The sequence below is a fragment of the Lemur catta genome, chromosome 20, assembly GCF_020740605.2.
Source record: "Lemur catta isolate mLemCat1 chromosome 20, mLemCat1.pri, whole genome shotgun sequence".
In the NCBI taxonomy this organism is placed as follows: Eukaryota; Metazoa; Chordata; class Mammalia; order Primates; family Lemuridae; genus Lemur; species Lemur catta.
The window spans coordinates 26,754,016-26,779,219 of NC_059147.1; positions in this window are offsets into that span (position 1 = coordinate 26,754,016).

The following is a 25,204-nucleotide window of genomic DNA, read 5'->3' on the forward strand; positions in this document are numbered from 1 at the left end:
TATTAAATGGCTGAGGGAAGAGTCAAACTCAGGTACTCCAAATTTACCTTAATCAGCCTTCAAGCACGGGTACTCTATCAGCTGCTTCTTGTTCTTAGATGGTCGACTCTGATCTTGCCCTTGGTTCTACTGAGAAAACCTGCTGCTGTGAAGCAAATCACTGTCTTCCAGAAAGCGGTGAGAGCTCTTGACTTGCTTCTGGTAGACGTAAAAGTTCCACTAGCTATTTGTAAAACAGTGATTCTCAACCTTAGCTGCAGAGTAAAAGTACCTAGGGATTTTTAATACTGGTTTCTGAGCCCCACCTCCAGGGTTGGTTTAACCTGGGCATCAGAATTTTTTGACGTCTCTTCCAGTGATTCTGTTTGGAAAGTTCTGCTCCACAGCTTTCGGCCTCACTCACACTCCTTTCTGACTCGGAAGTCAAGTGGAATCCTGCAGTCCCGGTCCTGAGTTGGAGGTATGTGATATTTGAGTAGTATAAAAATTCTGGGTTTGGAAAGGATGAGAAAGCGATGATGATAATGACGATGTAACGTTTACTCAATTTTGCTCAATGTTAGTTATTTACATACATTTACATATATTATTAATTAAGTTGTATTACCATTTTTATTGATTCAGAATCAAAGACAGAGAGAACTGAAGTTATTTCACCTAAACACAAGCCAGGCGTGTCAGCTATTGTGGGCAACTTCAAACGCCTGCTTTTAATTGCAAGAAGGCCATGAAGTAGGAATAGATAGGTAGGTTTTGAGCCTGAAAATGACTGTTGCAGGACTTAGGGACAATTTTATGCAGGGGGTTACTATACTTATAATCTAATGAGTTAGTAGATGACAGCGAAGTAAAGTAGGAAATGTAAATTTTAGTTCCAATCAACTTTCCTTTGGAGTAAAGTCAGTTACAAAAAAGAATGCTGCTCTTGGTTGCTATAAGCCAAATATATCAGAGCTGGCTGGAGAATTATTCCCAGGAGAAGAGCCAAGATCTCAGCCACAGGACAGAGATTAGAGTAAGGATGGAGGGCTGATGGGGCAGTGCAGGGCAGGTTAGAAGGTCAACTTGGACAAAATAGAGCCTGCAGACATTGAAGACTAAGGAGAAGAATTTGTTTTAAGAATAAAAGGGTGGCAAGGAGATCATGAGCTGTCAAGGAGTGAATAAGCTCAGGCATTGTTTATGAACATCCTCTCAGTATCCTCTCTCTGTACTTGGGTTTGCTCCTATATTAAAATCAGGCAAGAACAAAACATTAAGATGAGATGAAAGTAGAAGCTTTGAAATTTAAAGGAATGAAGAAATTTATTCATGAATTCCAGGATATGACAATGATATTTGAGGGAAAACAAATCTAGAGCCAAGGCTTTGGGCTCTAGAAAAATAATAGGAAGTCATTTCCAGAAAATTAACAGTGGAATTCCAGCTACAAGAAAGTGCATTAGTGGAATTCCAGAGATACCTATTTCATCATAGGGTCCCAAATGATCATCTCTATGTCAGTAAAGGTCTCTTTCAGATTTTGTATCATATATCTTTATAAATAGAGAATTGACTATTAAATTTATTTATATGCTAAATAATGGAAATATTGATGCAGAGTTAAGTGATATAAAATGTGCACTCATCATGTATTTTAGATTTTATGAAAAAAGAGGATTTCATTCTCTTTGAATTCACAAGTTGTGAAAAGTTTTTAATAACCAAAATAAGACATTTCGTTGAAGTAACTGACCAAAGGACACCTTTAAAAGTAAAATGGATGCTACTTCTTACCTGACACAAGGTCATAAAATTTCATAGAATTGTACATGCTGATAGTGAACTGAAGGAAACCATGACTCAGACCCCGTTTTTCTGGGTTTACTAACTAGGGACAAGAGAGGTTTAATAACTTGTCCAAGAAAACGTAGGTAGTATGTGACAAATACATACCTAGACCACATGTCTCCTATGGTCAAAATAGAAAACCATTGTCTGCAGGAAAACAGCATTTCCTTATGAAACACCTTCTTCCATGTTCTAGGCTCCATGCTAGAAACTCTCCATGCATTATATTACCAGATAATTACTATAACCCTAGGAGTCAAGTACTATTAATATCCACACTTTACAGTTAGAATCTGAGCCTCAATGCTCCCTGGTGCACCACTGAGGCAGGGGGTGGGTTAAGTACAGGTCTGCCCCACCTGCAGCTGCCTCCTGCCTGCGCCCGTGTGTGTTGTCTGGGGGCCTGTGATCCACCCACCCTGCCCACCACTGCCAGTGCAGGTACATGCCTTCCAGGGTCCTGAGGAAAGACCCACCCAGCATTGCAATAACTGCAAACATCATCCGGGGACCTGGGGGTTGGCTCACCCTACCCACCACTGCTGGTGTCTGCACCCTCCTCCCAGAGACCTTAGGAAGAGAACAACCAGCCTTTGCCACTACCACTGCCGGCACCTGCCCATACATGCCACCTGGGAGACTGGGGACTGTCCCAGCACTGCCACCACCACTGGTGCATTGGGGCCTGAGGGTTGGCCCATTGCTGCTAGTTCCATCACCAATGCTACAAATGGCCCCAGGGGCCTGAGGACCTACCTGCCACCCAGCTGTCTATGGCCAGTGGTGCCACCTCAGCAAGCCACCTGGGGGCCCAACTCATACGCTGTTGGTGAGAATGTAAATTAGTACAGGCTTTATGAAAAATAATGTGGCATTTCCTCAAAAGCTGAAATTAGAACTACCATATAACCCAGCAGTGCTACTACTGAATATTTATCCAAAAGAATTGCAATCAGTATATCAAAGGGATACCTGAACCCTAGTGTTTATTGCAGCCCTATTCACAAAAGCCAAGGTACGGAATCAAACCAAGTGTCCGTCAAAGGATAAATGGATAAAGAAAAGGAAGCATCATGGATGTAACTCGAGATCATTGTGTTAAGCAAAATAAACCAGGTACAGAAAGACAAAAATATTGCATGTTCTCACTCATATGTGGAAGCTAAAATATTTGCTATCATGGAGGTAAAGAGTAGAATGATCAGAGCTGGGTAAGTGTGCAGTGTGTGGGGGGAATGAGAAGAAGTTGGTTAATGCATACAGACCTCCAGTTGGAGTAAGTTTTAGTGTTCAATACCACAGTACGGTGACTATAGCTAACGACAGTGTATTGTATATTTCAAAATAACTAGAAGAAAAGATATGAAATATTCCCAATACAAAGAAATGATAAATGTTCATGCAATATATTGTTGTTAACTACAGCCTCTGATATTCTCTGAAGAATAGGAAATGAACAACAATGCAATTCTCTGAAGATTTTCAATAATATCTAAACAGAATATAATTCAGAAACATACAAAGAGGCATGTGTAAATACAATTTTACTTTATGTTTTCTTCTTGACAGATTAATTTTTAAGATAAACATTAATTTAAATCTATTCAGCTAGAAATTTCCTCAGTTCTACCATGAACATACTAGCAAGCTGCTTCAGTTCTTTGAGCCTCAGTTTTCCCATCAGTAAAATAGGCAATTAGGCTAGGTAAGTAGCTGTCTCACTGTGATGTACAGACATCTGACATTCCTGGAAAGTGCTCAAGAAGCCAATGGAAGGGAAGGGGGTGGCTCAATAATTTGGGTTCTTCGTTCACCTCTATAGATTTGAACACGCCACTTCCTTTATGTAGTGAAGTTCCATGTAATACATTATTTATAAAAGTTTCACTAGTATAAAAACAGTTTGCAAGTCACATGAATAGATGATTATGATCATAAATTCAGCTTGAACATATTATATTTTCCAATATATTAGACACACAATAGAGAGAGTTTATTTTCCTTCCCCCAGAGTCTGAATTTATATGGAACAGAAATATAGGCTAGAACTTTAATGTTCTGCTCTGGCAGCCTTTTGTTTGTGACCCAGATATGTTGAGAACTGAAACCTGAACTATCTGTACTTCTCATGGCATAAGTAAGCCTGGAAGTTGCTTTCCTATTCTTCCTGACACTCACTGTATCTATTCTTCTATGTTTGAGCAGGAAAAAGAGCCAGAATGTTAACCTGGTGCTGGTGATATCATCCTAAGGAATAGTTGTATATCTTCAGTCTCTTTTGAGCATGACAAAAATATTTATGTACAGGTGCAAACACACACACATACACAATGCTTTTCCAGGTTGCTGAAGGTCCTCCATTTGGGTCCTATATGACTTTTCTGTATCATCTTTCAAGCCACACTCAGTATGTTCTGTACCAAGTACTTGTAATCCTTCAAACTAGAGGGACATTTCTGATATAGTTTGGATATTTGTCCCCTCCAAATCTCATGTTGAAATTTTATCCCCAGTATTGGAGGCTGGCCCTCGTGGGAGGTGTTGGAGTTATGGGAAGGATCTCTCATGAATGAATTGATGCCGTCCTGGCAGTAATGAGTGAATGTTTTCTCTATTACTTACTGCAAGATCTTACTGTTAAAAAGATCCCGATATCGCCTCTGTCTCTGTCTTGCTCCTTCTCTCATCATGTGACACACCTGCTCCCCCTTTTCCATGATTGGAAGCTTCCTGAAGCCCTCACTGGAGGCAGATGTTGGTACGTTGCTTCTTGTACAGCCTGCAGAATTATGAGCCATATAAACTTCTTTTCCTTATAAATTACCAAGCCTCAAGTATTCCTTTATAGTAACGCAAAAATGGACTAAAACAGTTTTTTCATTCAGTCCCTGTACTCTTAGGGAAACACTATTTTTTATTTCTTTACAAGAAACTACTTCCTTTGATAGGAAAACACTGGCTTTCATATATATGTTTTAGCACATCCACAATCTTCCTTGGATTATAGAAATTAGTGGAAAAAATTCTTTCTAATCATATTAAATCATGTTTTAATCTGGTGTTAAACTATGATTTTATCCTTTACCAGCTGTGAACATCTATGCCAGTCACCTAATCTCTCAGAGGTACCGTTTCCTTGTCTGTAAGATAGAAAAAGTACAAATGATTGCATATATTCTCATAGAAATTAAATTAAATAATATATCTACAAAACTCTATACAATGTGTGATGCATAGTGGACCAACAAGATCTTTTAATGGTAGCTATTTTTTTCAAGAGCAAACCATATCCTAATCATCAAAAAAAATGTTTGATAGAAAAAGCAAAATATAGGCACTAAAATATTAAAAGATTTTTTGTTGGTAGGTGCTTCATTCATTAAACTAGAAAAGCAACAGAGACACACACTATTGGGAAACAATTTTCCATGTGTCTCTTTTGTTTCTCCATATCTTGCGATACAGTCCTTAAATACCCTTAGAAGACACAAATAGTGTCTCCAGAGCAAATGGCAGGTTTGTTTACTATCCAGTGTAACAGAGGTAATGTCTCCTTCCTGGCCAGTGTTTGGGAAGGCTTCCTTACAACTTAGTATATAATAAAAGATTTGCATTCCCTGAGCTTGAGGCTCTTTAGCTAGGATGGAAATCCACTCTATGCATAGCTTAACCTGGGCCCTGCAGTGTTGTCTTCATATTCACAAGTGATTAACATAATACCCGCTCTCATGTCCATTGTAGATGAAATGTACAGATGCCTTCATAGCTGATTCAGAGTTGATGTTTGTTAATTGACAATAATTTATTTATGAAATAAATTAATAAAAAGAAAAATAAGAAGAGGAAGCAGCTACATCCCTTAAATGTGCCACCACATGTTTACAAATGCATACACAGGGTTATAGTGAGTCTACCAGAGTTTTGTAGAAATATTTCTCTTACCAACATTTAAATAAATGAATTTAAAAATAGCGTTATGTATGTTTCTCCAAGTAATTGGAAGTATCCTTTCTCATGCACAGTTTCTATAGTAAGAATAATACACTGTCAACAGAATTTACATGCAAATAACTTTTTAGTGTACTCTAGTGGGGAGATGTCGGATAATTAAATCATACTGAGAATACATTTCTAATACCTTCTCTGGTTCTGGACTATGATCATTTTAAGAAGTGGTATATCATTTTGTCATCAAGGTGGCAGTGTCAGAAAGCCTTGTTTTATGAAAGCAATTTTCATAATGTTTCCCTAAAACAATAAAATTCTTTCATTAATAAGACTGAGATACGCTGATGGAATATATTTTGTGAAGGTTAAATATTACCGGATGGAAATGACGGCAAATAGGAGAGCAATCGGGTGTTCGGTGGTGGGGCACTTTAATAATGAATACCTGAAGACATTAAGATGCTGATACTGGATACACTTTCATACTTATTTGCCGTTAAGCCAACTTCAGCCATCTTCACTCTAAATGAAGCACGTTTTTACATAGCTGTGGAAATCCTAAATGGGCTTTAGCCAATCAGTGCTTTTGAAATATTTAAATATTATTTGAGAGTATCAGAAATAGTTATCAGAAATAGTGCTCTGAGAGTCCACTCCCCATCTGCTAGATAACACTAGAGAGGAGAGCAGGGCAGGGAGACAGCAATGCAGAGATGAGGACCTGTCATGTCTGGCTGGCAGACAGTGACACAAAGGGCATCGGTGGACTTCGAATGGTGCAGAGGCCAAGGGAGATCAGCATGTGAAAGAGAGGTTGTGGGAAAACAATCAACCTTTTTCAGAGGTAGAGAATAGATTTCTATTTCCCTCTGACTATTCTCATTCAAATTGCATTTTTCAAGATGCCCCTTTCTATTCATCTTCTGTCCTTTACCAATGTGCTGTTTTCTCGTCTCGATGCCACCTGCTGTCCTTGTTTTTCAACATATCATTTTTCACCATCCAGTCTCGGCTTTCTTTTCCACAGTTATTGCCCCAAGCCAATTTCTCAAATTGGATCGAGGGGCCCAGTTTCTCGACATCTCGCTTGGGAGTGTCCAGGCAGGGGCCCAAGCTGGAGGGAGCCAGGAGTGAGGAGGGGGGCAGGGGCTCTGTATCTGCTTAGGCTCAATGCTGCTTGGATGCAGGCAGCCCCAGGGGCTGCACGAAGGGTCCTTGGAGAGAGTGTCACGGTGCCAGTTATAAACACTGCCTATGTCCTCATGTTTCAGTCCTTCATACAATGACTGCAGACCCTGACACAGTTCCAAATGCACTGAGCTGAATGAGTGCAATGTCAAAGCAAGAAGCACCTGCTTGGGAATAGGCACTGTGGCCTGGATGCGTGTCTCAACTGTGTGGAAACACTTATTTTCTTAGATGATGTTCCAAACCCCAGTCCATACTATCTGAGATGTGAGACTGTTTTTTTTTGAAAAGCCTTTCAAAGTATTGTTTGCAATGTTACTAGATTTATATTTATTTTCAATAATTATTTTTTAGATTGCAAGTAGAAATGCTTTTGTAATTGTGGTACTGTATTAGTTTGCTAGGGCTGTTGTAACAAAGTACCCCAGACTGAAGGGTTTAAACAACAGAAGTTTCTTTTCTCTAAATAAATTTAGAGGCTAGGAGTAGTGGATCAAATGCTGGCAGAGTTAGTTCCTTCTGAGGTCATGGGGAAAAGATTCAACTCAGGCCTCTCTCCTTTGCTGTAAATTTTTTTTTCCCTTGTGTCTTTACTCCAGCCACCCTCTTGGGTCTGTGTCCAAATTTCTTCTTAGGATCTCAGTCATATTGGATTAAGGACCACCCTAATGTCCTCATTTTAACTCGATTAGTTCTATATAGACCCTATCTCCAAATAAGATCACATTCTGAGGAACGGGGTGTTAGGACTTCAACATATGAATTTTTTTAAGTGAGACACAATTCATTCCATAGCAGGTAGCAATATAAAGTTCTGCTTTAAATACATGTAAATACACATTATAGTTAAATTGTTACGTAAAGATTAAGCATATTTAAAGCAATTTTCTTCTTGTCTGTCACAAAAGCACTAAGTAACGATTAGTTCTCCCCTCTAATATTTCAAAAATTATATCAGGAATACAGCAGATCACAAGTAATGAAAGTTTGAGACATGCTGATCTCATGAAATCTCATATTTAAAATGAACCCAATACCTAAAACAGTGTCTGGGACCCAGTAGGCACTCAATAAATATCTGTTGAATAAATAAAGAGATGTTTTGGGGGTAGGGGTGAGAAGAATAGTGAAATTAGGAAAAAAGTGTTGCAAAAAATTCAGATAGAAAAGGTCAACTTTAATCAAATTTCTTCAATTCAAGTTGTGAAGGAGGAACATCATGTGCTCATTTGCTGTGAATTCCCTTCCCTAGCAGAGGTGTTAGCACCAAAGATGAGGAAGAAGAAGCAGCAGCAGCAGCAATAGCAGAAGCAGCAGAAAAAGAAGGATGTTTTTCTTGTCCTTGAAAGCTTTCTAAATTCGTGGAGGAGAAATAGGCTCCAATAGAGGTCTACACAGGGCACTTTAGACAGGACAAGCATGAAGTTCAGTCTTTAAAATTAAGATATTTATCCCATTAAAATGTAAAACCTCCATCTCCCAGAGGCAGAGACATTTTATATTATTAGTGTCCCTTTTAAACACATGATCAATGATGAGTGACACCAAAGGGCATTTGTTCTCAGGGTCCCAGCTTTCCTTTACCTGCCTTGGTGAACTACATCCTTACGCTACATTGTTTCTTGCCCATTTTGCTTATGTATCTAGATTCTAATGCACGTCTGCCTTTTTATCCCCTCTTCTCTAATTTTGAATCCTATAAAAACATATTTCTTATTGCTCCTGTATAATTAATGCTTAGCTAATATGCTTTCTCATATATAACACATATGACATTACATGCTATATTACATATACATGATTTTGTCATATCAAGTCTATATATGATTCACAGGTAAGCTTAAGAGTATTTCTGAGCTTTATATCAGTATCTATAAATCTGACAAATTTTTAATCTCTCAATTTAAATTTCCAAATAATCTAAATGATCAGCATTTTAGTGAAAGAGATATTTAATAGTTTAATAATGCAGTGGGTAAATATATTAATATATAAAGACAATAAAAGCTATGACTCATGGCTCTAACTCTATTAAGTTGTTTATGTGTAAACAATGGAATTTAATACCTAAAGAGACAAGTGAACTAGGTTTCCAGCATAAAATAAAAGTTAAAGGAAACTGTACTGTTACAACAAGAAAAGTGGTGATGCAAAGTAGATATACCAGATTTTTAGTATTTCCTGACTTAAATTACACTGCATCCTGTTAAACTATTCATATTTTTCTGTTATGTTGAACAGGAACTCTCATATTTTTCCGGTACCATTGTAAATGAGGATCTCTCTTTTGAATAGCATCCACGTAATATATATTAAAGTCATACTGCAATGGCATACTACTCAGTGATCAGTCAGTCAATAAGAAAAGTACTGATGCACAAATTAACATTAACGATTTTCAAATGCATTATGCTAAGTGAAAGAAGAAGACTCTAAAGATAATCTCTACCATATGATTCCATTTATGTGACCTTCTTGTAAGGACAAAACTGTGTGGACAACAAAAAAAATTGTGTTTGCCTGAGCTAGAGATAGAAGGAGGGGTTGATTAAAAAGGGGCATATGAGATTTTTTGAAATGATAATAAAACTAATCTATATTTTAATTGTGGTAGTTTTTGAGCAATGTATGAGTGTCAAAACTCATTGAATGGTAAACTAAATAGAGTGAATTTTACTGTGTGTAATTATACCTCAAATAATCTGACTTAAAACAATTAAAGAGCAAAAACATCTAGCATATTAAGAAAAAAAGATTAGCAATCCACATGTCAAAGGATATAAACAGGCATTTCACAAAAGAATAAATTAAAAGAGCAAATGACAGTTATTCAACCTCATTAGTAACTGGTTAAACTCAAATATTAAAATGATAGTCTGATTTACTTACCATAATATTTGGTTCATGTTCCAGAAAATATATATTTTCATACATTTATAATGAGCATGAAATTTGTTAAAACATTTAAATGGGACAATATGGCAGTGTGCATCATAATTCTAAATTATGTTTAGACCCAGCAAATCCACTGGGGAAAAAAACTTTAAATGTTCAAAAATGTATTAATGAAGATATTCATTCTAATAGGAAAAATAGAAAACACATTGAAAGCCCAAAGATGGAAAATGGGCAAAATTAATTGAAGACATTTATAAATTAGAATAAAGTATGGACAAATTTAAGAGTATAGTTATAAAATTTTTATTGACATGGAAATATATTTTTCAGGACATATTGGTAAAATTTCAGAGCACAAAATACATAGTGATATGATCATTTTTAGGGCATATATTTTAACTGTATGGAAAGATCTTTATATAAATATGGATATATAATGATTCATTATTTATACCACCATCTATATATATCTTCCCAGATACTTCCAGAATACATCCCCCAAAAATGTTCAAATGGTGCCCATTATGTTATTTTCTTAATTTGACTTGTCATGTGTGTTTGAGTTGGTGGTGGTGATTGGTGGTGGTAGTAGTAGTGGTCTTTTTACTAATAGCTATATTGGAGCACTAATTATTATATGAAGGAGTGGGGAGAAGAGAGAGAAGTCACAAATGCCCTTTATGAAAAAGGAGGGAAGAAGGGAAGGAGCACAGGAAATCATGTGTGACCTGGTAAAAGAATAGCTCATTAGAGTTTCTAGTTCTGTGGTTGAGAAATGACTAAACTAAGTCTTTTTATTTTATTTTTTACATATTGTATGTGTTAAAAAAAAAAAAAACTGGGCAAGCACTTGTGCAATTGGAAGTATATGCTTGTGGGATGTGAGATTTCTCAATCCAGTCTTAAATACATGGCATTGTGCTTCTATGGCAGGGTGAAGATAGCAGTTTGGTTATTATTAAGAAAAAAAAAATTCAGTAATACCAAGAGAACTTCTTAAATATCTTGCACATACAAAACCAGCCAATTTTGAGGATAAGTCTTCCTCAAGATCTGTGATAGATTCTACACTTTATTCTACCAAATCAGAATCTACAAATCTGAATATTTTCACAAGCTCCCCAAGTTGTTTTTTAAGCAGCAGAATTTTAAAATCACGGAAAGGGTGGAGATAGACACAAAATGTGTAATTTAATTATTTTAATACAGAGATTGTGATACGCCACAGGGTTTCACCATGTTTTGAATGGGTGAAGTGTTGTGATAGGGGTGTGGTCAGAGTGGCCCTGGATTACCTAGGGGGAAAAAATGACGATATGATCCAGGAATCAAAGAAACTAAAGGAACAGTGAGGAGGAAGAAGAAATGATAGCTGGGTTGACACTGGATGGATGAATAGCAGTTAGCTCGATGGAGAAATGTCAAAGACTTCCAGAGAGATGAAAAAACATTTTAGAGGTAGAGAAAGTAAGATAATTTGTCATGTCGGTAATGAAGAATAGACCAACTGGAACACACACGGGTGGGAATTGGGGAACCCTGAAAAATGACTCTCAAGAGAGACAGTGATGAGATCAAACCTCGTCAGTTTGAGGACTCAACCAAAAATGAATGAAGGAATTGTCTTCACTTACTCAACTCTTAGGTATTAAGTGCTCAGTACTGTTCTAGATCACAGCACAAGGGCAAGATATCACCCCCGTCCTCATGGGAAGGCACTATTGACAAAGGAAATAAAACAAATAAGATATAGATAATTATAATGCTATGCATGAAACAAACAATGCTAGTGATAGAAAATATAAAGTGCTATATGCCAGACCAAGAGTAAACAGCAGCCCAAAGGTCTATGGAGGGACAAGGTTTGATATATTTTAAGTCTTGAATGGAGGACACCAAGCATGGAGCAACCTAGAAAGGGGAGGAGAGGCACACAGTAATGTCCAAGAGATGGGAGGAAATAGACAATGCAGGTCCTTGTTCTGGGACATATTCTGGCTAAATCTCTTCATGCAACCCATGAAGAATAGAATAGAATAAAAAACAGTTTATTAAATCAGAAAAATGTTTGCCTGAGCTAAAGCACCCTTGAGAAGCATTTGTTCCCTTTCTACATGGTGTCAGGATTGTTGGAGATGACACTCTGGAGAGATGTCGAATCCTAGTCTTCCATATGGGAAAAAGCTCCATAAAAATAAATTGCTGTTTGTTTTAAGAGACCTCATCCCCATTTTTTTCTCCATATCTCTGAAGGGCAGTATGTGACATGTCTTGCAGGGATGGCTATGGTAAATACACATTTTTCAGTGAGTACAAGAGTAAACTAATGCTTCTAGCATCAGCAAGTGTTATTAAGTGTTACTGAGGAGTACTGTTTTGTCCTTTTTTATTATTAACCTTGTTCTTACAGAGTCAGATATTACTGACCCTAGACTTCTAATTATTTTTTCCTCTTACCACTTGTATACATTAATGTTTTGAGTGGGCTCCTTTCTCTCTGTATTTAACATAAAAAAAGTTCTTAAGGTGAGATCTTTGTAATTCAAATTAATAATGTTCAAAGTAATTGGGGTTTGATGGTTAGATGAGATTTCATTGGGGAAAACGTACTAAATCTGGAAAGAAAATATTCGTTTTGTTTTGTTCTTAGTCATAAGCACCTTCTGCAAAGTATAAGGTGAAATTTTTGAGTACTGTCTGTTCATATTTTGAAGAAAAAAGTCTGGGAAAAGTCCATACAAAGCATGTAAGGTCAGATAGTCCCCACCTGGTTGGGTTATACCCATACTTGGCTACTTAGTTTAAGATGAATAATCTCTGTCTTTCAAGTCGGCTGTTACGTACTGAAAAGAGTCTACATTCACAAGGCTGTGTTAGGCACTTCGGTTGATACAAGCACCAGTTGGTTTCCATCTTTTTGAAATTGACCTCTTCCTCCCTCCCTTCTTCCCTCCCTCTCTCTCTTCTTCTCTTTCTTTTTTCCTTCCTTCCTTTTTTCCTTCCTCCTTCCTTCCCTCCATTCCTTTCTTCCTCTGTCTCTTCCTCTCTGCCCGTCTCTGAACTAGCACTCTTTCTGTCTGTCTCCCTCTTTCTTTTTTCAATAGTGAAAGAAGCATGTGGATTTAGTTAGAAGAATAAAAAGACTAAGAATAAATTTGCTATTTCATGTGTCTTCATAGTTTTTATCTCTTTTGTAATACACACATATATACACGTGCACATATGCATGCACACAAATGGATATGCCTGGAGGACATCAGTGAAATAAGCCAGGCACAGAGAGACAAATACCACATGATCTCACCTTTAGATTCATATGTGAAATCTAGAAGAGCTGAACTCAGAAATAGAGAATGAAATGAGGGTTACTGGAGATTGGGGTGGGATGGGGAAGGAGGGAAGTGGGGGTTGCTGATCAAAGGGTATAAAGTTTCAGACACACAGGAAGAATAAGATTTGAGATCTATTGCCCAGCAAGGTGACTATAGTCAATAATAATGTGTTGTATATTTCAATATAAGAGAAGATTTCAGTGTCTAACCATAAAAAATTCATAGGTAAGTGAGGTGATAGGAATGTGAATTGTATTAATGATTTAATCATTCCACATTGTATACACATATGAAAACATCACATTACATCCCCTAAATATATACAATTATGATTTGCCAATTAAAAATAACAATAAAAAAGACCTATGAGTTTTGCAGAACGAGGATCAGGCAATATAATTTGGGGAACTTTATGATCAGGGAAGATTTTACTAATTATGTCATTTGAGATGATCTTTTAGTAAAAATAAAGACAAGGCATTCCAGTTAGCAGGCACCATATGGACACGGTATACTGGTCAAGTTCATGGGCTTTAGAGTTACAGGCCCCCAAGGAGCTCTAGTTCTGCCACTGTGTTTCAGAATTTATATTAAGTGTCTGTGTTTTCTCATTTGAAAATAAAAATAAAGAATTGATACAATATGTACTACACAAGTTATGAGAATTCTATTACCTGATTAACAATCATTTAACCTGAGCACTCAGCTTAAACATCATTTATTCAAACAAATCTCCTTCGACTAAGCATATCTTGGTTGGAGTGTTCTATTTTGTGTTCTCTATAAACATTCCTGCCATGAAATTCTCATGCTACCGGTTATGCATTTGTTTCCTTTCCTGATTAAACAATGAAGAGCTATCAGGGAAGGTTCATGGCTGTCTTCATAGAGGATGTTGAGCCCTAGCATCGTACTTTTGTTGTTGACTGGGTAGTTTCAGAGACCATTTGGTAGGCATGCCACATTGTCAGAAGGGGAGGGTAACTTCCTTTCAAGCAATGCTGGCCTGAACTCCAGGATAAATCAGTTTGAAATATGAATCTATCTGAATTTTTCAGTGGAACAGCAATAAAACATCATCTTATGGAAATTTCTAACTGACATCAAATGGCTGCAAAGGAAAGTCAAGTCAAGGACTACACAGGAACTGTGAAAAAAAGATCCTCATCTAGCTCCTCAAAAAGCCTTTGAGAATTAAAAGTAACAAATCAGTATGTAACACTGTTGGCAGAAAAACTTGTATCCCCATAAAGATAAATACATTGCAAATCACACTGTCTATAAGCTGGATTCCATTCTACGAAGAACATGTCTAACACGCATCAAACTAGTGAGGAAAAAAAAAAGGAGAAGAAGAAATGCAATGTGCACCCTTTTCAGGTGTGCGTTATGATGCATAGCAGGGAGACAGTCATATCTGTCTAAATATATCAGACTGAAGCTTGGCGACATTTTTCTGTGAAAGGCAATTAATTACTACCTCCCTGCAATAAGAAATCAAGGTGCAACTGGCATTTCAAATGTTTTAAGGACTGGAGAGAGTGATTTATGATGAGATATTCAAGCAATTAAATATATGCTATGAAGAAAAACTAACATGTGTAACTGTCCAGTAGCTGAAGGTTACAAATACTAAGAAATAGAAAATTTTTTGAGATGACTAAAAGGATGTAAAAAAGAGTAATGGGATAGAATTGAGAGATGGGAGACAGTTTTGCCTGGGAACATACTCCAGCAGCTTTCTTCCTGGATGTATCAGTGTTCCAGGGTTGCTGTACCGAAGTATTATAAAACAAATTGGTTGGCTTAAAACAACAGAAATTTATTGTCTCACAGTTCTGGAACTTAGAAGTCCAAAATAAAGGTGTCAGCAGGGCCATGCTCTCTCAGGTAAGGCTCCAGGGGACAACCTGTCCCATGCCTTTCTCTTAGCTTCAGGTGTCACCAGCAATTCTTGGCATTCCTTAGCATGTGGCTGCATAACTCCAATCTTTGCCTCTGTTGTCACATGACATTTTCTCTACATATGTCTTCACATCACCCTCTTATAAGGACAACACTGGTCATATGTGTTAAAGGTTTACCCTGCCCCAGTATGACCTTATTTTAACAATTATATCAGTGACAACCTTGTTTCCAAATAAGATTATATTCTGAAGTACTGGGTGTTTAGAACTTCAACATATTGGGTGGGTGGGGGGACATGATTCAACCCATAGCATCAGTATTGAGGGGAAGAGGAAGGAAGTTAATATCTACCAAGTCCCTTCTAAGAAGTAGGTTAACCCGTTCCATGAAATCCTTACAAAAATTCCTTTGAGAACATACACATGAGAAAACTACAGTTTGTAGTAACTAAACCACTTTAAGAAGTGGAAGAACTGGAATTCGAACCCTGACTTGACTCTATTCTTGGTACTTTCTCATGCTCTCGCTGGTAGGGTGGTTTTCTTGAATCCCATGGTATACTACATACTTTTCCAATTAGATTTCTTATTTTATTGATACAAGTTACTAAGAAAATAATTTTTATTAGCCATGTATTTTTATTAGCCAAGATATCTGAGAAATACTAATGCAGAAACAGGTTTTTTTTTTTTTTTTTACTGTTTTATTTGGAAATAGATTACAGGTCTTACTGACAAGTTGGGTGGGGCTTAAAAAGCCCACAGCATGTGGGTTGTCATCGTAACCACAAGGCCCATAGCCAAGTTAAGAACCATTGTATCGACTTCTATTCTGCTCCCAAATGGGTGAATGTTAAGTCTCTTTTAGGTGTTGCTGTCTCAACCAACATTACTTCATCTATTCATTCATAAATTCATTATATCCATCTTGAGTTTTATCTAGTACAATTCCAGGCACTGATAGCAAAACAAACAAACAAACAAACAAAAGACTCAGAAAGGTACCAGTGCTTTGGAATACACATTCTAGTTGAGGACTCAAACAATTAAAAAATAAACAATTAAACATAATGACTCAATGATGCTATGACACAATGAAGAATAAATCAAGGTGGTGTAATAATAAGACATACACTGTAAAAAGACTGACCCTAAGGAAGTAACATTTCAACTGACAACAAAACAATGACAAGGAGTCAGCCATGAAAGGGAAATGCTTTTCAGAAAAATAAAAACTATGAGCAAAAGCTAGGAGCTGTATACGTGCAAAAGAGATGGAAGATGAGTCAAAGATGACCCTAGTTACTTAAGTTTATGAGCCAAGATTTATAGGAAATTAACATAGACCATGGGGAAAAGAGGAGTAAAAACATGTAAAAGAATGTTTTCATGATGGCTTTACCAACCAAGGAAAACTGGGACATGTCATGGTAGATGGCAGAGGTCAAATTTTCTACGTTTCTTCTCCCAGATGATAATTACATGTCATAATAAATATTGTAATGTGGAAGTGCCAAGCCAGATGACCTAACAGATATTTTCAATTTCTAATTTCTTTGCTGCAAAATTAAAGTGTTAATCAAACTAAAAGCCTGTTACACTGGTTAAAGGTTGACTCTGCACCAAATGGCCAGAAGTAATAGGGCTGCCTTTCTCTCCTATTCATTAGTGCCCTCCACACATTCTTCAAAAAGGGTCTATGACAATGTCAGCTCAGCCAACCCATTTTCCATTCCCCTTCTTGTGGTGGTGATGAGTTTTCACAGGGACATTGCACTGATGTGTAGTATAGTGAGAATCTACATAAAAGGACAGTTGAAGGTAAAAGTTTTTGATCAAAACAAACAGAACCTCAAAGAAACAGAAGTAAAATAGCTATCACTTCCCTGGAATCCAAAACTATCAGATCTGGCATACTCGTGGCTCATTATTAAAGCATTTTGCAATGTAAAGAATAAAAAAATCTGGAATCTAAGTAGAATTATGGTGAAATGTCACAGTTAGGTATGCATTTGCATACTGTAACATGGTGTCTTACCACCATGTACAGAAAAATGAGATGTGTTTTTTTCCTTTGGCATTATCAAATAATGTCTTTCAATGTTTTGGAAAGTACGTTATCTATAAATATGTTTCAGCTTATTATAATATTTAAAATGCATCAGGTGGTTTGTACCCTTCAACAAGTTGGGACTGATGTGTTAAATCAATTGATTTTCTAAGTCTAGTAATAAGTATGCAATAAGGACATAGTTCAATAAAAAGCAAAAAAATTAATTTATCCATAAAGTTATCATTTCTTAGTTATATATGATTGGAGATTACTAGTAAGATAAAAAGCTATCTAAGAATGTTCTTTAAAATACTCAACACCATTTACAGAGCACTTTTATACTCTAGGAAACGTTCCTAGTACTTTATGTAAAGGATCTCATTAAAATCTCATTTTAAAAATGAGAAACTGAGAATCAGAGGTTAATTAGTAGCATTCCTACTAATAGCAACATGTTTGGTTATTATTTATATATTATTGTTATAGATATTCTATCAATACCTGCCTTATCCCTGTTTACATTTGCTCCTCATACCAAGATGTAAACTCAAATTCCCTTCGCTTTGAATATCGACTGGCTTTAATAACTTGCTTGTCCAGTGGAATGCAGCATACAGGATGCTTTGGGAATTCTGAGGCCAGGTTTTTAAAATATGTGTAAGTACGTTCTGTCTGGGTCAAAACTGAGATGTTCTCTCCTGGAACCCAGATACCGTGCAATGAGAAGTCCAAGCCACATAGAAAGGCCAGGCATGTGCACTCTGGTTGACAGCATGGGCTGACCTCTGAGCGGACGGCCACCATAAACTACTCAGCATGCAAGGGAAGAAGTCTCTTAAAGGTGTAGCTTAGTCAAGCTGTGGTGCTTCCATCCAGAGTTGCCATCCAACTGCAATTGCAAGAGACCCCTAAAAAGCACTCCTGAGTGCAAAGATTCGTCAGAACTCTTAGAAATGAAAACAGATTGTTGTATTATGCCAAAAAATATGTTGTATATGTATTTGAGATTGTTTCAGTAGTAGCTAACAAAAGAATAAATAGACTTTATTGTGACACAGAGCTAAAATATTTACATGAATTATATGATTTGATTTTAATAAGAGTGCTATGATTAGATGCAGCTATCTTCATTATGTAGATGGAAAAAAAAGAGAGTCACAAAAATTAATCCTTATCTAGAAGTTACATGGATAGTAAGTCTAGGCAATGGTGCTGACTGCTATAAAATATCATAGAGCAGAGATTTCCTCCACTCCCACCTCTAATTGTCACCGATTTGTCTATTCCTAACGTGAAGCACGACTTTCCTCCATTGACAAGGAAACTCTCCAATTCCTCTTCTTTACTGAGTAGTCTGTGCCTAGCTGCTGGTGGGGCTTTATAGTTATTGGAATGGCACACAGGTAACCATGGAGCCTGCATTGCTGAAAATCTAGTAGCAAGCAGATCTCAATGGGCCAGATAATGAAATGAGGCTTGTTTTGCTGAAGTTAAGAATGTCAGAATAAGAGAGAAACAAACAAGTCCAACTACAGACCTGCAAATCTTAAGGACTGGCACGTGAGAACATGAAACTGCAAAGTAGTCAGTCACCTGGAGGTGGATCCTAGTCAACCTTCTAAAATGAGACTTTTTGTTTTGACCCAGATGTGATGAGAAGCTGCATTTAAATGTCAGGAAAGATAATACCAGTCCTTCCCAAATTTTTAAGAGAGTATCATGCCCTCCTCCTTTAAGACTCCCTACACTTCAATTTAAATAAACTCATGTGACTCTCCATAAGGTCTTTGCTATCTGCTGCCATGATGTAGCACATGCAGCCTAAATCAAATCCTTATTTGCACAAAGATGATCAGTTTCCTTGGTGCCAGAAGGAAATTCATGTTTCTGAATTTCTTATAATCTCCCAGGGTAAGCTTAGATAAACTTTTACTTCCTACCAGTATAGTTTTTCATCAAGAACTCCCTGTGGCCCTATCGGACTATTCTATGAAACAGAATATCCTATAAGCACATCTTCTACGAAGAGGCTTAGCAAGAATCTCCCCCCACCCCAAACTCATTATGCCATTTATGAGGAGGAAAACATACAACGTAACAAACACACAAACAAAAAGAAAACTGACAAAAGTTAATTTGGTAAAAAACACAAAAAAGAAGAGGCAAATTTCTTTCTTACCTTTGCCTGGGAGAACATATGTATCTTTGTATTTCATGCATTAGGTTAGCGGCATAATAGCTTATTGCTTTGTGCACACAGTCATGAATACCAGCAATCAGCTCTCCACAGCCAGCATTAATCCTTCTATCTCTTCTGCGTATATTAGGAAAGCCCTGCACAGTTCCCCACCCCACCCCCCATCTGACCACCCACAAATGCCTACGGATGCTGCCTGTGAAGTTTTTTAGAAAAGAAAATTATTTGCAGCCAAATTCAGAAATATATGTCAATTCCCTCTGTGAGAAAGAGTCTGCTTCTGTACAGTTCGTCTCCTCTTGTGCTAAGAGCACAGTAAGAGCAGATTTCCCTTAGGGAATTATAAATTATGCCTATTCATAAGTAAACAAAGTAGGGCCCTGGGAAATGGAGAAGTCTCCACAACCCTGAGACTCCTCCTCGTTTCCTTGCAGATAATACACCTAACCTTTTTTTATTGTGTTTTGGAATTTCTAATGTAATTGTCCTCAAAACTGAATTCACAAATTGTGGATTTTATGACTCACAGTTTCTTGCATAAACGTAGTCCCTGCCATAATGGCCTATGAAGAGTTGCCATCTGTTTTTTTTTCTTATTTTTATTAATGAGTGAAATGTTCACAGTAAGTAATCTCAACTTGGTGCCAATGCAAATTCTTCAATAATAAAGGTCCTGACAAAAAAAAAAAAAATGTGTGTTATTCTCCACTCCAGTGTTCAGCCCACAGTGACCACTGACAAATACTGATGGCTGAGCGCTCGGTGAGTCCCCTTTGTGATAGGCAACAATCTTTCTCTAGGAGTGTCAAAATGCTATTATTTGCTTTCCGTTCTTAAACCACATTTATTCCTTCTTTATAGATTCACAAATGCCTCTGTCTGCCAACACATGTCTACAGCTATCTCTTTTTGCAATCCCTTACTAAAGACCTGCAATTAAAGTTCTGTCTGCTTCACAGTTATACACAAGCAGATGACCATTTGGTGAATAAGTGGTACCTTTCTTCATACAAGGAATATTCTCCACCAAGGTTTCCCTTTTACCAATTATTAGAGCTCAGACTTAAAGAATTGAATTTATATATTACACTGTTATGAGACAGGTTGGGGAGACAGAGAGAATGAGTTCATCCTTTCATGTACAATGTTATATTTGAAATCACTTGCCATGCAGATCGGGGTTTTCATTTTTCCTAACCTAGGATCTATCCACACATGGAAAGAAAGAAGGCTTTCTATGGGTGATTGTTGGATGAAAGAATATAGACAAATAGAGAGATCCTGCCAACAATCACCCAATGACTTTGGCATTCAAATATGTTATCATAATGTAAGTCAAATGCTGCTTAAACTATGCCTTTGCAATAACATCTCATTGTATCCAAACATTTGCAGAAGCTGTCTGATGGATCACTGTTTCTCAACAACTCATAATGTTTCAAGATTCCCTAATGTCACAATAGCACAATTGACCCTTTCCTATAGGCTTATATGCTACTGAATTGAAGCTCAGAAAAATGTTCTGAGATTTAATGTATATTTTATGCCTTTTTTCGTTGTTGTTTTGCCAGCAAAATCCGTAAATATACAGAAACTTTTTTTTCAACATTTGAGAATTAAATGGAGAGGGAAATCATTAGTGTGACTTTATGGCAAAGGTCAAGAACTGAATAAGAGAAGAAAAAAATGAAATATTTAACTGGTTGTGTGAAAAGTCATCAGTCTGTCTATATCAAACCAAAATTCAACTAGAAAAGTAATTTGATTGTGATCTTGCATTTGAGATCCTCATTTTTTTCTGCCATATATGTTTCCAGTATAGTTATCCCTAATCTTAGGACCCTGATTCTCTAAAGCACTCTATAAAAATTTGCACATCCAAAATGTGCTTCTGCCAGGAAGAGGAACTCACAGTTTTCATCAGATTTTACAAAGATCTCTTTTGCAAGAGGACATATGTCAGGGCTGCTTTTGGTAAGGGCTGTTTAGGGTAGTGAACTATGTGAACTGTGATGTCAGACTTCATGGGTCAATATCCCACTTGTGATATTCATAAAACATGATCTTTAGCAAGATACTTAATTGTTTCTTTACCTCTCACTTGTTTTCCAAGGTGAGGTTACCAACAGAACCTACCTTTTGTTGTTAGTTTGAAGAATAAATGTATTAAAGTAGGCAAAGCTTTTCCATCTTTGGCTGGTACATAGTGTCATGTATATGTTAGTTCTCCTTAATACACATCTCTTTTATCTAGTTTATCTTTTGGGAACATCAAGTATTCTTTTTTTATATTATTGACATTCTTTTCTCCTATTTATATGAGATGGGGAAGGTTCAGTTATCACTTTCAAGAATATGGAGGAAGCTCACATAACTAAAACAACAACATTAAGAGAATTATTTAGAAGCCTATTTGACAGTTAAAGAAATTAGAAATCTTTCATGGCCTCAGATCTTAGCATATCAAACAACCTGATTTGGATTTTCAGTTTCTTTCATATAGCTGTATGGCCTAAACTAGTAATTCACCTGAATAAATTTCCATTTTCTTATCAATAAACTCATCATAGTACTCATCATAGTAACTATACAAAGTCACTGATACTTAGTAGGTTATCAGTAAATATTGATCAACTCAGCAAATAATCATTGAGCTTCTATTGTTCACCAGACACTGATGGACACCATGAATATAACCTTGAACAAGCCCCTCATGGCCACTGCACTGAGGGTCTTTTTCTCCCGAATCCCCATCTGTGTTAGTTTTCTCCTGCTACTGTAACAAATTATTACAACCCTACTGGTTTCAGATAATACAAAATCTTAGTCTTGTAGGTCTGTCCAACAGAAGTCTAACACTGAGTCTCACTGAGCTAAAGTCAAGTTGTTGGCAGGGCTACATCCTTTCTGGAGGCTCCAGGATAGAATCTGTTTCCTTGACTTTTTCTACCTTCTAGAGACGACCACATTTCTTGTCCCCTTTTTGTCCATCTCCAAGCCAGTGACTTTGCATCCCTCAGACCATTCTTTGCTTATGTCACCCTCTGATCATAGGCTTTAAGAGTTCTTGTGATTATGTCTGGCTCACTCAGATAATCCAAGATGATCTCCCATCTCAAGGTCCACACCTTTTAATCACATCTTTAATATCCCTTTGGCTATGTAAGGTAACATAATACATTTCACATGCTTTAGACATTAGGGTATGCACATCGTAGGGAGGGGACATTATTCTACCTCCCACATACTATTGCTCAAGTTTAAAAATTCCTGTATGTGCATTTTGTTCTGAATTAAGGAGGCCAAGAGTATACTTCCTGCTTAGTTGCCGATATGTAAAGCACCTTCATTAAGTCTGCTCCGATGCTTTATAGAGATGTCAGCTCTGCCAGGTAAGGTATATTTTCTGTTCCAGTTTCTCTTTAACCCCCACTGTGAAAAAATTATCTCTACTGTTGATGTGTTTAATTACCCACGTCAAAGGGCATTAGGCAATGATACTCTGTAATGCTGGCCGTAAGGAAGGCCATCCTTTATCATTAGCAAACTACTTAGCGGGGGAGCTCACAATGGTACATCTTACCTAGCACATATTAGTAGCCCACTTATCAGTTTTTCTAATGAGATGAATCATGAGGTAGAGACGGGGTTGGGAGGAGGGAGCTCGGTTAATGTTCCAAGGGGACTAATTAGAATCAGGTGAGAGCTGAAGAAAGCGTCCAAGGTGATTTGAGTCAGAACCCACATGAAAAGCTCTAATTAACAGGAGTGATGGACTTTGCTTTAAGACCTCTGGAAAAACACATGATGCTCAATTTAACTTTCTTGACCTGGTGGCCAGATACTGTCAAGTTGCAATGTATTATTTTTTAAGTAAAGGTAGAAAAATGTTCTTTTGGGGGGTAGTGCATTAACCATAAGGCTGTGTAAAAACCAAGGAACCTTTAAAAAGACACATGAAGTATAGACGTGGAAAGTAGAATAGCAGTTGCCACTGGTGGGGGTGAGGGAGATGTTGGTCAAACAGTATAAACTTTCAGTTATAAGGCAAATAAATTCTGGGGATCTAATGTACAGCATGGTGACTATAATTAATCATATCACATTGTTTACTTGAAATTTGATAACATAGCAGATTGTAAGGATCCTCACCTCCTCATCCCCCCAAAACATACATATACACACGGTAACTATGGATGTTGGTGGATGTGCTGACTAATTTGACTTTGGTGATCAGTAGACAATGTATACATATATAGCAAATCATCATGTTATACGGCTTGATCATATACAATTGTTATTTGCCAATTAAGTGTCTTTTTAAAAAATAGGATCAGAAGGCATATTTTATAAGGAAAAAAAGATCTGGAGGAACTTAGATTTTTATATTTGTTACAATTGAACATAAATGATGAGATGTGTAATTACTAAAGATAATGACACCATAAAAAACATACACTATGTAGAGTGAGAAGTCAAGGACAAGAAGGTAGTTCTACTCAAAGTGTTAATTTCATTGGAACAGATAACACCCAGTGAGGCTCACTAACAAGCTGTTAAGGCAGGAGGACTCCGGGAGACAGAGGAGCAGAGGACCTGGCTTATCCATTCTAACATCCGTGTCTCTCAATCCACAACCCAATTCAGGAATAATTTAGCTGAGGTGCCATCCTAAAACTACATAAGCTTTAAATTTATCACTTCAGCAAAGTTATTATTCCTTCAAAAAAAAAAAGGTATACAAGGTATTTTAGCTGCAGGGTGCATAACTAGAGAAAGTGTTTCCTGCAGCGATTTTCTGCCTTTCTACTAAATTAACTGCACAAGAACCGACCATGTTACCGTATGACATTTAGTTTTTCTAATCTGTTTAATGCCATGGTTTGCACATGATGTATTCTGATGCGCTTTTATGTTTCAGACACTAAAAAAGCACATTAGAAGTGCAGTAGGGATTCTTTTACAGACAATATAACTTGTTACAAATTGCATTTTCAGAAAAATTATACTGAAAAATCCAATCTTATCTTATGATTTTTTCCCTCAAAATTACATTTTACCTCCCGCATGTCTTCTGTCTCTGGTGTCTAAGCATCCTCACTTTGAGATCCTCCTGATTCATTCTCCTTTCCTCTGTGCTCCGTAGTAAATGAATTCAAATCTATTTTAAGGTAAAAATCGACGGCACTTGGAGATGCAGTCAGCATTTATGTGATGCTATGACTTTCACCAATGCTGTGGGGGAACTTTTGAACACATTTTTGACTCGAGTATAGATTTCAACTCTGTAATCTTTTTTAGTTCCTAGCAAAAGTGGACTCTGACTTTTAGCTCTGAGCACTAGGCATATGTTTATAAAATGTCAGATTTGAACCAAAAGAGTTTGTGTTCATTCTTTCATATTTTCAACATGCTTATTTGTGAATTATGATAAAATAAAACTAAACCTCCCCGAAAAGCTTTGTCATCTAAGTTACATGCCCTGATCTTTGTATATGTGTGTCTGTATGTTCTCTGTGTGTACATGGTTTACATTTTACTATATATAAACATAGAAAAATGTAGAGCATTATACTTATTTTTATTCACTGTTTTTGCCCTCTCCAGGAAATCATATCTAGATAAAGGATCTCATATTTTAAGAGATGCATTATTTTTTGATTTTAATAATAGATGTTTCTCTGTAATTCTGAATTTTTAAATTCTGGAATTTAAATCTGTAGGATTCTCTTGTGGTTTACTTTTCTTTTTTCTTACTTTTTTGTTTTTGCACATTGTTCCTATTCTCTTCTCCTACTTCTAAGAGATAGGTAATGTTCTGCTATTGCTTTCAACAATTTGGAGGATATAG